This window comes from Ambystoma mexicanum, chromosome 6p (assembly GCF_040938575.1).
Source record: "Ambystoma mexicanum isolate Mex_15411 chromosome 6p, UKY_AmexF1_1, whole genome shotgun sequence".
Classification (NCBI taxonomy): Eukaryota; Metazoa; Chordata; class Amphibia; order Caudata; family Ambystomatidae; genus Ambystoma; species Ambystoma mexicanum.
Genome location: NC_090935.1, coordinates 929,057,501 through 929,074,396, shown reverse-complemented (window position 1 = coordinate 929,074,396; position 16,896 = coordinate 929,057,501).

Sequence of the window (16,896 nt, the reverse complement as noted above, 5' to 3'; positions counted from 1 at the left end):
ATCAATGACAACATCACTTGTTTAGCCCCTTTCTTTTCCTTCCCTGCCATACATATATATGTCACTAAAGGAATGTTATACTTCACAGTGCAACCAAACATCACTGCACATTCCCCCATTATAGTAAGCTAAGCAAACATAACTCGCACCATCTATGTGCATTGCTAAGACTAACACCCAGGACATCAAAGATGACATCACAAATATCATTGATATGAGGGGGAGGGAGTTCCAGAAGGTGGGTGTGAGGACGGAGAAACAAGCACCTTCTAGTCTGGAGATGTTGAAAGGGGGACTACTAGGAGGTGTGCAGTGCCGGCTCTGAGGATTTGGGTCCGGCAGAAGTGATTAAGCTTGTTTTGGAGGAAGTCTGGGCCATTCTTTTTGATGGTGCAGTGGATAATGCACATGGCTTTGAAGAAAACTTGTCTGCTGATAGTCAGCCATTGGAGTGTCCTGAGTGCTGGGGAGATGTGTTCTCTAGGTGAGAGTGCGAGGAAGAGCATTGCTGCAGAGTTTTGAATTCACTGGAGCTTTCTGAGTTGGTATGTGGATGTGCTTAGGTAGAGGGAGTTAGAGTATTCTAGGTGCGAGAGGATGATGGTCATGATTGCGGAAACTCCGTGGGGGTAGGAGAGTTAAGGGAAAATCCGATTGCAAATGTGGAGGAGGAAGATGCATTATCTGGTGACTGCATCAATGTTGCGGGTGAGGGTCATACATCCTAGGTTTTTGACTGAGGGTGATTCAGAGGGTATGGGTCCTAAGGAAGGTGGCCAAGGGATAGGTTGGGGAAGGAGTGCTGTATTGACACAGATTAGGGTTGAGGAGCAGGTGGTTGTTTGTCATCCAGATTTCAATGTCCGAGAAGCAGGATGCCAGGTCTGGGTGGGGTGAGGTGGGGGAGTTGGGAAACTTGAGGATGATCTACATGTCATCAGCATAGTTGTAACATCTGAGATTGTGGGAGCAACAATAATGATTAGGAGTGTTGACTGGGCTCTGGTACAAACAACCCAGGAGGTCAGACATGTGAAAGCGTTCTGAAACAGGTCAGGATAAGGTTTGAGTGTGAGGGACTCATTATGTATCCAGATGGCCTGAATTTGTTATAGGTCTTCGCGGCATACTGATGGCAGAGGTGTTGAAGTGCAGCCTGGTTTAAGAAGGCAGAACTGTAACCAGCGACATCAAGTCTGTCATAGTGTAGTGGCGTGTGAAAATGAGCTAAAACATTGCGCCAGTGCGTGCCCATTTTGGACATTCACTTCCCAACAGAAATGAAAGTTTAAGTTTTTGTGAGCTCAGTTAGAAGGCAGACAGAGATGTGCAGTTGCATTGATAAGGGGTGCTGGGAACGAGAGTGTGAGAGACAAGCTGGGTTTCTCCACTGTCTGGATTTTTTCCACTGTCTGGATTTTTTCCACTCTTGCCTCACATGCTTGCTGTCTGTCCTTCGGCCGGGGGCAGTTTGAAACTTATGGGGGGTGGGGATTTGTCACCATAAGAAGAGAGGTGCAATCCCCACGAGGTGACAGAGAATTGGAACCTTGAGTGTTGAAGTCATGCTGAGAGGGAAGTTGATGAGGGATCTCTCTGCCTACATTCCCCGGGGCTGGGTAGTGTTGGTGTATACCTTTTGTGTTTATCCTTGTCCATGTATTCATGTATAACCAGTTGCATTTATTTCGTAGTGATATGTATACTAATGGAATGTGAATAAAGGGCCAGTAAAGAGCCAATTATTTTCCAACTAATGGTCTAAGTGTTCATCATTGCCTTCCTGAGTCCACGTGATTGAGAACTGTGGGCAGGGTTCTTGTGCTGTAATTGACTCCAAGAACTCAAATGAATCTGAAGCTTGTGGTTTGTTGTTGAAATTTAGATAGGGGACTTGAAAAATCCATCAAAATCATGAGTTCCTTATTTAGAAAAAAGGGAGGTTCCGCAGGCATAAATTGTCCTGATGTGAAGATTCCCGGGTGGACAAAGAGTCCATATGAGACCTGGGATACGAGTATAGGAGAGGCGAGTACGACCGAGGTGGCGGCTTGCTTGCAACATGTACCCATAGAGAAGGGAAAGGAGTGCTCAGCCTTGGGCAGAAAGATGCATCAACAGAATGTAGAATTGCAGGCCAATGTCTTGAGGTTGGAAAAAAAGTTGGCTGCCTAGAAACAGATTGCACTAATGCAACAACTTCAGATTAAATTGTATCATGATAAGGCAGATAAATATCAGGCAGTGGCAGAAACGCCTGCTGTAAGAGTTGCCTGATGCGAATATCGAAAATGAAGAGGGACAGTGAATACCCACAAAGTGGAAACAGTGATTGCCTCTGCAGGGGTTGATTGGAATCCCGACCAGTGGGACATGGATGTATTTGACAGCACTAGTTCAGAAAGTGGTTCAGAAAGGGAGATACTGTCTAAACCAGAGCTTGACAGGAAAGAAGAGACTGTTACACCAGTTATGCATTTATCTAACGGGCCACATCCGAATAATCCTGGAGGTGGTCTGGTGAATTTGACAACGCTGGAGGATTACTATCAGCAGGAGGTTGGAGAAATCATTAATCGATTGAAGCAGATGGCTGGAGAGTCTCTGTTATCATGGATGGGCAGGTCATTTGATGGAGGTGTGGCAGTCCTTCTGGTGGATCCAACTGGTTCTCCAAGGATCCTGCCATTGTCCCATGAAACCCATATTCAGGAGGTATTGCGTGCAGGGCCGCTTCCTGAAGCCGGGGGAGAGAGTCACAAGTGTCATTGTTACAGTTAGCTGCTCAAGGGTGTAATCGCAAGTATCTGATTACGTCAGACTGGCCTAGTGATGAGAAGAGGTGATTCACATTGAGAGAGGCAATCCAAAGGCTTAGAGAGCATGCCATGAAAGAAGCCATCCATTTTGATGATCCTGAAAATATGTGGGTGGTGGCATTATCGGTTTCACCCTGAAATACAATCATTCAAACTGCTTTACTGGCCTACAAAAATGTAATTATGAGTTTGGTGGTGGGGATGACATGTAAATAAACCGACGGAGTGGTTGATGCTTTCAGACAGTTAGAGGAAATAAGGGAATGGGACAAAGTTGAAGAGAGACCCTGTGGGAGAGAGAGAGAGATAGAGAGAGAGAGAGAGAGAGAGAGAGAGAGAGAGAGAAAGAGAGAGAGGGGGGGAGTAGTGACAAGCAGACTCCTGGAAAGAGATCTGACAGTAGAGACTTGTGTGTGTCGAGAAAAGACATGTTTTTGATGCTACTAAAAAATGGAGTGCCACGAGAAGGCATTGATGGGATTGAGACCAGGGAAATGTATCAGCTATATAAAAAGTGAGGGCATGAAGGAAAAAAGCGTACAAACAGGTGAAAAGACAGGATATGAGTAAGCAAGTTGGGGACATTTTCCTTTCTGCGCCGCCTGAAGAGGAGATGGATGAGGGAACCATGGAGACGGCTTCACCATATCAGCTGACTTATGCTGACTTGCGAAAAGTGGTGAGTGTGATGTTGGAGACAGAGTCCAAATACCCGCATTCAAAATACGAATAGTATTGTGGTCAATCTCTGGTAGTGTCTGCCCGGATTAAGGTAGACAGACAGCCTCATGTGAAAGTGAAATTATTCTGGAAATCAGGAAATATGCAAGTGGTTTGAGCTTTGATTGATACCAGGGCAGAGGCTTCATTGATCCATCGTAATCCTTCAAGGTTTAATGGTAGACATTTTACCTTAACTGGAGTCGGAGGAAAAGGCACACCCACAGTCTAACAAAAGTTGATATGAAAATTGGTAATTTGAATAGTAATAAATATCAAGTGTTGATTATCCCATACCTAAGTATATTATTAGCTTTGATGTTCTGGTGGGATTGACTTTAGGTCTAGGAGGTAAAACCTATCAGTTTGGGGTGAGTGCATTGATGTGTACCCCCATCATTGTGGGAAAAGTGAAGATGTACCCAGTGTAGGTTCCTTTGGCCACAAAACAAGTGTCAATGAAGCAATATCATATTCCTGGGGGCATAAGCACATTTCAGATACAATCAAGGGATATGTTGAAGCAGACGTGTTACGTCCTGTGACTACGGCTTGGAACAACCCAGTTTGGCCGGTTAAGAAGCCAGATGGACGTTATAGAATGACTTTGGATTATCGCGAGTTGAATAAGTACACTCCTCCATTAATTCCCACAGTCCCAGATGCCGTTACTGTGACTGAGAATGTGCAAACATTTGTGGCAACTTGGTATGTGGTGATAGATTTGGCAAATGCATTTTTCACTGTGCCATTTGCAGAAGAGTGTCAAAAACATTTTGCATTTTCTTGGAATGGGAGGCAATATACGTTTCAACGTTTGCCCATGGGTTACGTGCACAGTCCGACTATCTGCCACTGGCTGGTGACAGAGCATTTGGACAAAATACTGTGCAAACCTGATGTACAGATTTGGCACTATATTGATGATATTTTGATTCAGGGAAAGGATGAGTCGAGTGTGTGGACGCATCTAGAAGTAATCATTACGGGATTGAGAAGACAGATGGGAAATTAATGAAAATAAAATTCAGGGTCCAGCGGAGACTGTGATTTTTCTGGGAATTCAGTGGCACAATGGGCATTGGGAAATGGTGCCAAAGGCCAAAAAAAAAAAAGATTCCTGAATTCACTACACCTGTGAGTAAGAAACAAGCTCAGAAATACATAGGGTTGTTTGGATTCTGGACACAGCATAGACCACATTTGGGGCAGATTCTAGCACCTCTTTACAAAGTGGCAATGACGCTGAGACCACTGTAACACTGCAGACCCGTGCACAAGAAGCAAAGAGAGTCAGAGGGAAAGCAGAAGCCATCCCGACTAAATGAAGAGAAGTCCCTATCCTGCCTGCAGGGATGGTGACAGTGGCCAGTGGGAAAAAAGGTAACAGGACCGCCTGAGACCTAATAGGGAACACAGGAATAAAGAGTACCAGCATCCTACTTGTTCCAGTGATACGAGAAAGAACTGATGGTGAAACCCATCACAGTACTCATCCTACTTGTCCCAGTGATATTGGATAGACTTGAGAGAGAAAAAGACATCATGGGGCTCATCCTACTCGTCCCAGTGATATGAGAAAGAACAGAGAAAGCGAGACTCATCACAGGACTCATCCTACTCATCCCAGTGATATGAGAAAGAGCGGAGAGAGTGAGCAATATTACGGGACAAATCCTACTTGTCCCAGTGACACGAAATAGAACCAAGGATGTGAGGATCATTACGAGGCTCATTTTACTTGTCTCAGTAATACCAAGAGGGGTCAAGAATACAAGAATAATTATTGAGTCTGTTATACCTACCCGAAAGAGAGAGTCAGTAAACCAGAAGAGGAAAATCCAGATATCGGATGTCTTGCTCATGAGGATCCATGATCCAGAGATCACTAAAGTCACAGAAGTTCTCATTGTGGGATCACCAACTAAAATAGCAGCCCTTCATTCGGATTACACCTCTATCAACATTAACAGCACTTTGATCCCTGTTTTCAAGCAAGTCAAAACATTAGGCATATACCTAGACGCTAACCTCACGATGACTAAACATATCAGCAAGCTCTCATCTTCAACGGCTTACACATCCAAACTTATAGCACTAAGTAGACAATTCCTGACACCGACCAACTGCCTCACCTTGGCTAGAGCCTTGATATTATCCAAGCTAGACTATTGCAACATGTTGCTACTATGGATCTCCAACACTAACCTCAGCAAACTGGAACTATTGCAAAACAAAATCCTAAGGGCAGCATTAGGGATAAAAAAAGGTCTGATCACATTTCCAAAATCAGGAAGGATGCCCACTGGCTACCAGTAAAAGCCAGCATTATCTTTAAAACTCTCTAAATCACACATAAATGTCTGGCCAAAAAAGCCCCAATATAGCTTAACAACGCCTTACAGAAGAAAGAAAACGTTAGAACACTGAGATCTAATGACAGTCAATATTTAGTGACACCCCGCTTTAACAACACCAGAGCAGGGGGCAGCAGCTTTCATGTCTTAGCCCCCGAACATTGGAACACCCTCTCAATCAATATCAAAAAGGAGACATCTTTCCCCGGCTTTAAAATGCAGCTGAAAACATGGTTTTACAACCAATACTAGTACATTTCTGAATCTATACTACTGCAACCTTTATCTGCTTAATCTGTAATTATTGTTTTTAGTTCTGGGATGATCTGCTGATGGTAAAAATGTTCTCTACGCGTCTTTCTTCCTGAAATGTAAATATTTTCTGTACGCTTTTTTTCTTTTTCCTCAAATGTATGACTAATCACCAAGATGTCTGTAACAACGCCGTGATAACCCAGGGTCTGGCCGTGTTACAAATGAAAAAAAATAATGAATACAATAAATAACAACACAAAGAGGGATTCTAGTTCCCCAGAGATAACAAGGAGAGCCTTTCAGAGAGACTTGAGAAAAACATAATAAGAGAAATTCAAATGACAAGAAAGACGAGGAGGAGAACGTCAAGAGAAAGGGGAACCAAAGACTTGGAAAAGTACCCTAAAAGAACTGAACACGCTACTGCAAGAGATAGCCAAAAGCTATCTAAGAATGATATACTTAGGCTGGGGAAGCCTATCCAGGAGAAAGGAGTCTTAGAGGTAGGGTCAGTGCAGCTTAGTTTTGGATGGAAGGCACACTGTTTGCTTTGGACTTCACAACAGTTGATGCATCCTAGATAGTTTTGCTTGGCAGGGAAATCCACAGATTGTGGATATTAAGGCCCTTTTCCATTATTATTTTAATAAAACATCTGCAAGAATGCCAAAAACTCGTCAGTCTCCTTCTTCTGGTCTCTATGATATATGTTTTCTTTGATCCACTAGTCAAATGCAGCCCACCTCTCATTCTAGCGTATGCCATCCAATGCAGAACTGCACCCATGACTGGTGCATTCTTCTGTAAGTGATTGTGGGAGGAATACCTTCATGCTGCAATAAATAAAATCCAAAATGCGTTTGAAAATCACCAACATCATTCAGGTAAGGAGGGAGGGCCAATGGAAATTGCATGAAATGCATTATACTGATGATTCACAGAAAGTGACGGAATTAAAATGCCCTGGGAAAATGCACAGAGCACTGTCAAGACCAGAGGGGGGGTCTGCACTTCCGCTCTCTATTTGGTAGAGGGGAGGCACAGAGACCCCTGCCAAGATTCTCAATTATGGTAACGTAGTCGAGCAATCAAGGCCTAGCTTCTCGGGAGGTGATGCAAGCTGGTTCTTAAGTACAGTGTAGTCCCCGAGCACCCACGAAGGAATGTCCACACACTGTATCGGTTACAACACAGTCTTTATATAATTAATATTGAAAGGCATATACACAATCACGATAACTCACTTTGTACTCCGAAAATCAACAATGGTAAATATGTACAATTCTAAAGTGGTACCACTAACGTTACTCAATCTTATTAAAGTGCATACGGTCAGGATGACACACAGATCAAAATAAAGAGGAAAACCAGCAGTAGAGAGAGGAAGGAAAGCAGGATGTTTGAGCAATAGCCTGAATACTGGTAACTACCGTTAAACACAGTTCTGTGTGGAGATCCCCCCACCTGGGCAACCTTTAGAAGAAAGATACAACCCCAGTCCATATATTGTTCACCCTTAGACTTCTCAATAGTTCGGCAACCCCAAACTACCTTGGTGTTGTAGCGTTCCACGTCGGGGAAATCGACAACCCTTCTTGAGTGTCCTCCCTTTCAGGCAGGAGTCACGGGTCGTCGAACGTCCGACGGAGAACAGGTCGAGCTACGACGGTGACGTGGCCGCGTCATTCCTAGCGGTGCTCGTTGACGGGGAAGCGTAAATGTCCTGCAAGGAAGAGGTGTGCGGGGCACCTCAGTGTCGATAGTTCTGGACCGCAAAGAGTTGAAGAACTGTGGCCCAGCAAGGGCATCGAGTCGCCAGCGTCTCCGTGGTCTTTGGGTGGCGGGAAACCCACCGGTGGATGCTTCTCGGCACGTCGATGGTTAGGCCTTCCCCAGCGGGATACAGCGGCGACGATGCAGACAAGAGCGTCTGTGGATCAATGAAGTTCTTAGGCAACGGGAGCATGGCGGCTCCAGTCGGCGACAGCGGTCGGTGACTGTGGGGGACAACAGTCCGGGCGCTTCTCCTTGGAGTGCCGCAGCAGTCCCCGTATTGGGTCGGCAGCCTGTCGAAGGTCTGTCTACCAGGGACCTTAGGCAAAGATCAGCTGTGCACAATGATCCCTCGTAGCTCGGGAAGAGGGCGCCTTACCAGGTCCTCTCTGGGTCAGTCTTTGAAGCACAACAGCTTTCCGATTGCGAAGGAGAGCAACAGCAATTCCTCTCGTCCAGCAGGGTTCAAGGTTAAGCTTCACTCCAGTTACTCGTCGTAGTGGACTTCAGCTTCCGAACACGATTCCTAGCAGTGAGAGGTCCCCAGATATACTGTTGATCTCCCATTCATTCCGCTGGGTCGCACTCAAGCATCCAAACACGACTACGGGCATTCATGCAGGCAGGCAACCAATCAGGCATACAAGGTATTCAGGCCATTCACTTCTCTCCAGACACTCACAACAAGTTATGTGTATTGGGACAAGTACCGAGCCATTCAACACTCCAAGCTGCATTCATACCGGTTTCGGGCAGGGTTGTCTCAACCATTGTGTCAACCACCAAATACTAGACAGTCACAACATAGAATGTATATTCGTCACACACTCCATTCACCCAGGTCCCACCCACAGGTGTACCCACAACATACGGTCGTTGAGAAGGCTACAGCCAGTCTGGTCGCACTTCCCCACACTACCAACAGCCAGTGAGGGGGAAGGGACAGAGGCAGGGCCTCCCGGGACTTCGGGAAGATCAAGGTAACTGGTGATTGAAGGCAAATGGCCATGGGGGCCATTTTGTCTCCATCCGGAATCTACCGATTCCAATGACAGGGCCTGGGCATCCCAAAATGGAGGACGCTCAGGGCACCAGTCATTTCAGCACAGAGCTGCCACCAGCCCGTACCCTGCTCTGTGGGTCACACACAGGTGCCCAAAAACATAGACTAGGGGCACAGAGTTGTACCCCTACTCATGTATGCCATAAGGGTATCCCACGGGTCCGTTCACAAAATCAAAGGAGAGAGAGCTGCACTGCCAGGAGTCCCACATGAACTCCTGCGCAGAAAACACAACAGAACACATGATAAAAAGCAGTAAAGGACAAGGATACATAGGCCCTGTCCCTCTGATGCATTTCCAGCATCACAAGCACCTGCTACAAAGCAGAAACAGAACATGTTCCAACTAAAAGAGAGAGCGTATGATGGCAAGGTACTAGAAAGCCCACCTGTGCGGCCTTAACACCCTACTCTTCAAAGAACCTATCACAGATTTCCAGAAAATATCCCAGCAATCTCTGATCACTCCACTCAACCCCACATCTCCCTTTTTGGAGAGAACACCCACTATTTTCCATTTACATATACAAGTTCCTCTTAATCCAGGTACACAACTTGTAAACATTTGTGTGAGTTCCCTATGTGCAGCGCTCCATTGCTTCCCAACTAGTTTTGCGCTAAATAAAATCCCATTGTGACGATTTAACTTCTTCCCTGCAGGAGCACAAGGGTGAGTAGAGGCAATAGAGCCCACTCAGCCTTTGCAACTTCTACAAACCAAGAGCCAACACAATCATGAAGGTAAACCAGGAACAGTTACGAGTTATACATCCTTCACCTTCAATAAAGTGCGCCGAGGTAAGGCTACACTCTGAAGCAGGGTGTGAATTTGGTTCAGTTGCAACCCAAGCAGCAAAGTATAACAGTCCAATCAAGGATCTATACAAATATATACTTGAAACACTTGTTTATAGGTGCGTTATAAATGCCAAATCATATCATACTTTAATCAAACCCATCATGTACAATAATAACTAACATGAAAACACTGTAAAACCACACACCTGTAGAAGGAAAACAGAATAAGCAAAGATAAAATAAATGGAGCATTCTTGATAATGAGACAGAAGGAATAAATGCAATGAAAAGACACATTTTCAAAAAAGCTATTTCTTGAGGTTGGTTGCAAAGAAGGAATTAGAAGTATCTAGGTAGTCTCTAGCACACACAAATAGAACAAGGGGCAGTTAGCAGTTAATAGTACCTTTTTTCAGTTCTTGATGGAGCGGCAGCACAGAAACATACTTCTTGGCACTTGTGTGAAGATCGGGAGAGTACAAAAGGCAGCAACAGAGGGTCCTGGTGATTAAAATCTGTCGAACGGTTCTGGAAACATGGCTCCTAGCAGTTCAACAGCAAAAACAATAGTATCCTGGCTGTATTGGCTCTCAGTTTGCTGTGAGTACCAATTCAGAGGCTTCGGTACAAGATGAGTCCTTTTCTTGTGCTCCCAAACACAGGGTCGGCTGACACATAACTGTAGGGCAATTTTCAACATATTAAGGTCCTGTGTACTGCTGTGGCTGGTAAAGAGGCAGGTCTTTCTCCAGCAGCTGGCCGCATTTCAGGTTGCTGTAAGTCCCACTCTGGTTCACAAACATAGGGGAGGCTGGAACACAAGTGTAGGGCTCCTTCAACATGGTGAGGTTGTGGGTACCACTGGCAGAGTGACAGGTCATGTTCCAGCAGCAGTATCAACCCTAATGCGCCTCATGTATGGCTAGGGTACAGAGATTGCCTCTGTCTTGAACATCTGCCTTCACCTCACAACTGGTGGACTCTTAAAAGGACTTCTCTCCCAGCACGGTCCAGACACAATCTTCTTCAAGGGTTGAAGTCTAAAGATGATTCCATGGTGATTTAAAGAAGTGATGGGAGGCACCTTCTTTTTAGGTTAAAGCTTGCAAGTGATGGACTAAAGCTAGCCTCCATTAGTGTCAATGCCTGTTCTTGAAAGAGGTGGACTTTGCCCTTCTGACTTTACACCCAGTGCTTTTTTCAAAAGGAAGTGGACAGGACAGAAAGGAGAGAGAAAGGCAAAGAGAAACAAGATGGTGGAAGTCTTCCTCAACTGTACAGAGCCCTCCTGTCTACTTTAACCTGTCCGCTTCCCTTCTCACTAGGGACAAAATGCAGCACCCTGTTGTGAATATAATCCTTTTGAATGGGTGTGCTCCTTTGATGCCTCAGCACAGGGCAACTGCCTGTAGTGTGGCTGTCTCTGGTGGAGGGTGTTACCTGCCATTACAAAGAGATCCGAGAAGGGGGATGGCCATTCAGGTTCCTACCCTGTCATTTGCCTGTCTGCCCAGAATACACATCAACTTTCACAGCTGAGCCTGGCTCACAGGCGCTGACTTATGTATGATATTAAATTGGATGTGGTTATAATGATCAGTAGTGCCATGAACCATGCCTTAACTCAGGCATAGCTTACATTTAGAATTTACTCTGTCACCACCTTGGGCAACTATGATCACCAAAGGTTAGGTACAGGGGTGCATATCTTAAATGAAGGGCCTGCCCTGAAAAGGCTGCAACTGTCAGATGCGAAGTTCTGAATCTGCTCTGTCTCACTGTTAGAGCAGGCACTGTGAATCAGAATATTGACACATCAAGACACAGATACACACTATGCTTCTGGCATGGAGTTTATGAAATGGGAATCAGACCAGTAGATTACCCTTTCTGAGATGGAATTACCCACATCATTTTCTCATGTAATAGAAATTTAAAAAGCCTGGGTTCTCACACTCTTGGCAGATGGCAATTCATCACACCCACACATACCTACATACAAACAAATGTGCAGATTGAAGATTTACACACTAGTGCATAGCCTGTTTGAAAGAAGAAGAGCAGTAATGAAGCAAGCACAAAGTGAGCAGGTGCAAGTGGATATATATCACGTGGCCTAAACCCCACCCACCTGTCAATCACCACTTAACTGTTAGTGCCTTCCTGTTTTGCCACTCTTTTTCCCTACTTAAGCAGCTCTCCAGCCTCTTTTCCTGTGCAGTTGGTGAGCAGGTGCAAGTGGATCTAGGTTCCATGTCCTAAGCCCCACTCATCTGTCAATCACTACTAAACTGTTAGTGCCTTCCTGTTTTGACACCCTTTTGCACTACTTAAGCAGCCCTCCAGAATTTTTTCCTTTGCACTTAGTGATCAGGTGCAAGTGGATCTAGGTCGTGTAGCTCAAGCCCCACCCACCTTCTTAGTCCTGCCTCTTCCTTTCTGCTTCTATCTCTTAGGTCAAGGATGTCTCTCACCTGGTGTCTGAAGTAACGGGCAGATGAAGGAAGAGGCAATTCCTGTTCGACCTGTTTGGACCGGGAAGACACAGGGCCCGAAAACCTGCTCAGACAACAGGTAAGCACACGCCTACCTGTGTTTTCTCCCTCAATCTCCACAGGCCATCTCCACCATCACCATGCAAGTTCAACGACATTGCCCCTCCTCTAAGGCATGCACTCTGCAATTCAGCAATCTCACCATCATCAGCCCCAACCCTTACTGTCCACAAAAAGGAAGCTGATGCATGCCAACGTCCACTCACTTATCACCAATGCAGCAGACATTGCTGACATCATCACTACACATGGCCCTGATGTCATCTTCATCACCAAGACCTGGCTGACACCCACCTCCACCCACATCCTAAACATCCTTGTCCCCAACGCCTACCACATCCAACACAGAGACCTGCCAGACAAGACAGGCGGATACCTCGCAGTCATCCACAAGACCTTGTGGCCCTGCACCAGACTTGATGTTGACAACATTGGGTCCTTCAAAGTCCTCTCCTGCCACTACCTGCACTCCAAGATGGATACAGTCACCTTCCATCTGATCTGCAGACCACCCAAACCCAACAACGCCTTAATCAGAGACTTTGCGACCTAGTTCCCACCATATCCCACACACACACCAACAGCATCTTCCTAGGTGACTTCAACCTCCCAGGCATCAAGGTCACCAAACTGATGAAGGAAGCTCTCCTTGGCCTTCTCAACACCCTCAGCCTCACACAGCAAACAAAAGACCCAACGCACAAGAAAGGTAAAATCCATTTACTAATCATCACAGCACTGCCTTCCCTCCATTACAGCTCTCCTCTTACCGCTTGACTGGTCTGACCACCTGGCCATGCCTTTCAACATACTGCACACCACCCCGGTCAAGCGCTCCCAACAGAAACCCATCAGAAAAACCTTCACGACAATCAACAACTTCCCAGTGAAAGCCCTCACAGAAGACCTCACCAACCTCTACCTCACATGCACCAAACTGCGACTCTCTATGGTATCACTACATATTATCCCCACCAAAAATATCACCACATATATGGTCGTCTGGACACGGGGGGATAATTTTTTGGGGGGGATAATTTTTGTGAGCAGGGGTTGAGGGGTTGTCCCCCGCTCATTTAAAAATAATGTGGGGGTTGTGGGGGTGTCTGCCGCAGGTTCCATGCCTTAATATCGCAGCAAATATATGGCAATATTTTTGTATGGCGATATTTTCGCAGGGATATTAACACATAAAACCTTCTATATTGGAAGCACTCAACGCCATCCTCTCAGCTTCCATCGAGCAACACAATGCACCTGCAAACCAAGACCAACAGCCCCCTGCTACACGCAAGAACTCAACCCCAGCAAAAGAGTCAGCAACAAAGAAGTGAAAACCTGTTACTGCTCCAGGACCACATCCAACATGGCACTCCTCAAGGAACTCTGAGCAATCTGCCGACAACTAATCAATACAGTCAAGGCTTCCTATTATCAGAACACCCTAGTAGATGCCGACAACAAAAGCAGGGCCCTCTTCAAAGTGGGCAACCCACTACCGGACTCTGCCACACCACACTTCATCGACAAATCCACTGCCATCAACACTTTCCTTATCGACAAAATCAGCAAGATTCTCCAGCACATAGACACCAACTCTGCATCCACAGACCCACCTTACTACCCTCCTCATGAAATTTCCACATCCTGGACAACATTCAAGACACTCTTTACAGAGGACCTGGTAGAAACCCTGGCTGCCCTTGAACCCACATTGTATACAGACCCATAGGCTCTTCTTCCCTACCAGGAGATCATCAACAGCTCCCTAACTAAAGACACCTTCCCATCGACCCTACAGATAGGACAAATCCTCCCTCTAGAAATACACTATGGATCCCGACAACCTAGGTAACTATTGCCCCATCACCCATTTTCCCTTCCCAGGTAAGAACATCGAGAAAGAGGTAGCCGCGCAATTGCAGAAACACATCAACACCAACAATCTCCTCGAAACCTACCAATCTGGGTTCAGACCCAGATGAAGCACATTTTTACGGCAACCATACAGGTGGTCGACGATGCCCTCAACATCCTTGACAATGGCCACCCCTACCTCCTGGTCCTACTTAACCTCATGTCCGCTTTCAACATAGTAGACCACCAGGCGCTCATGGATACCCTACGTCAGCACATGGGGATCAGTGACCTTGTCCTACGCTGGTTCAAGTCCCACCTCGCCAACTGCCAGCAGTTTTTCAGATGGACTGCTCTAGATCGCCAATGCTACCCCTCCCCTGTTGAATCCCCCAGGGTTCCATCCTCTCCCCAGTGATCTTAAATCTATACATGGAGATGCTGGCAGCCCTCATAACCACACACAACATCCACCAATATGCTGATGACACACAGCCATACCTCTAGATCAACTCCATCAAGGACATCCACAGGCTCCAAACCTACCTCTCAGTGATCCAGTCTTGGATGACCAGTGCATTCTTGGTGCTCAACCCCTCGACCTTCGAATTCCTGCTCCTCACAAACAACACTGAACACCCATACATACAGACCAGGCTATCAACCATGGACACTGAGGGCTTCACTCCTGAGCTCGCCTCCTTCGGGTTCCACATCGACAAACACCTCTCCTTCAAGACACACATAACTACAAACACTCAGATAGCTTGGTATCAGCTATCCCTCCTGTGGACAGTCAAGCCCTTCCTCCCTCTGGACAGCTTTAGATCCACCATTCAAGCACTGTTCCTGTTTCACCTGGATGGGGGCTATGCCCTCCATGAAGGCTTCCCACTGTCTTCTCTTGATCCTCTGAAAAGTGTCCTCGTGGCTGCACACCTCATCAAGAGTCTACGCAGATATGGCCACATTACACGGGCCCTCATTGAGCTTCACTGGCTGCCACTGCATGCACTAATCACCTTCAAGTCTTGTTCCCGCATCTATAAATTAGTCACCTTCAGATCATCCAGCTACCTTGCAGAGAAACTCAGCATCTCTGAAGGACAACACACCACCAGAAGGCAGGACACATGCAGACTTCAAATCTGCCGCTGCAAAAAGGAAGCAATCAGAAAGCAAGCCTTCTCTGCCTATGCCCTAAGACTATGGAAGCTCCTCCCCATCAGCATCAGACTCGCCCCCCGCTCCTACAATTCAGAAAATAATGCAAGACCCACCTCTTAAAGGAGTCTCTCCTCCTCAACACTTATGCCATCACATCGCCCCATGTGCCACCTGACTCGCTAGATGCCACCCGCCCCCTCTTTCCCACCACCCTGCACAGATGTGCCCTTTCTCTGTGCCCCTCTGTACACTACCCCCCGCTGTATATCTGTTCTGTTCTTACCTCTGAAAAGTGATCTGTTATGCATCTGTACTGTTGTATACCACTGTAAAGTGCTCCGCTGTGTATCTGTATTGTTGTAGACCTCCGTAAATCAATCTGTTTCTTCTAGTAGCTAGGTCCACGCACATAATAATAATAATAATAATAATAATAATAATAATAATAATAATAATAATACACATAATGAGGCACATTGAAATGATTTATGCCCATCATTAAATGAACAGTTAAACACTTGACACAACATAATGCACTTCACATGTCTGCCAAACCTGACAGTATGTGTGCTTATCTCTGTTTCTTGGCCAGCCATGTGCTGGTGTATTGTTATTTGACAAGGGGTGATTGAAAGAAGGCCATCCCTATATGACTTGCACAAAAACTGATTCTTGTGCGTCCAAAACCAATGAAACACTACCATGGTTTGATGGAGTTGCCATTACTGGCACATATGGTGGAAGGTCAGCAGCAACACAGTTTCCAACTGTCATGGCTTTTGTACGTTGTACCATCTGTAGGCTTATTTGCTGCCAAAAGAACTGCTACATTGCTTTCCATGTTAGCTGTATTTTTCTACTGAGCAACCTGTAACACTTCTCACATAGTAGAGAGGATATCGGTTAGGCTCTGACGTATATTTACCAGGTGCAACCTCATCTGCTCTTCCCAGGTAGTTTCTTGTTGGTGCTGCTGTGTCATGTAGGGCGTCACTCGAAGCAATCTTGAATGAATGAATACCTGTTTACATCATGGAAGAGATAAGGGGCCTCATCACGACTTTGGCGGTAACCCTTAAATCCGGCGGTCACGCTATTACCGCCGGATTTAAGGGCCAGCCAAATCAGGACTTTGGCGGATTTCGCCCCAGCTCTTTGCTCCGCCGGCAGTAAGAGCGCAAATTTTCCCCATTGAGCCCAATGGGGAATGGGGCATTCCCGAATGGGCTCAATGGGGAATTACATTACCGCCGAACTCGTGATCCGGTGCTATTAGCGCCGTGGAGTTCGGCGGTAGGGCTAATAGCGCCCAAGTCGTGATGAGGCCCAAGATCTGATCCTGGCGTGATATGGCCAAGGGTATCATGTGCTGGGGTTGTCTGCTCAGCTCTGACTATGTCCCCTGCAACAGCCACTACATTAGCAACTAACTGATAAGCATTAGCCCTCTTTTGCGGTCATGTACTCAGATTTGACTTCCACAGGTCATAATGTTTCTGCACTTGCTGGATTCAAACAAGGGAGTTTATTAA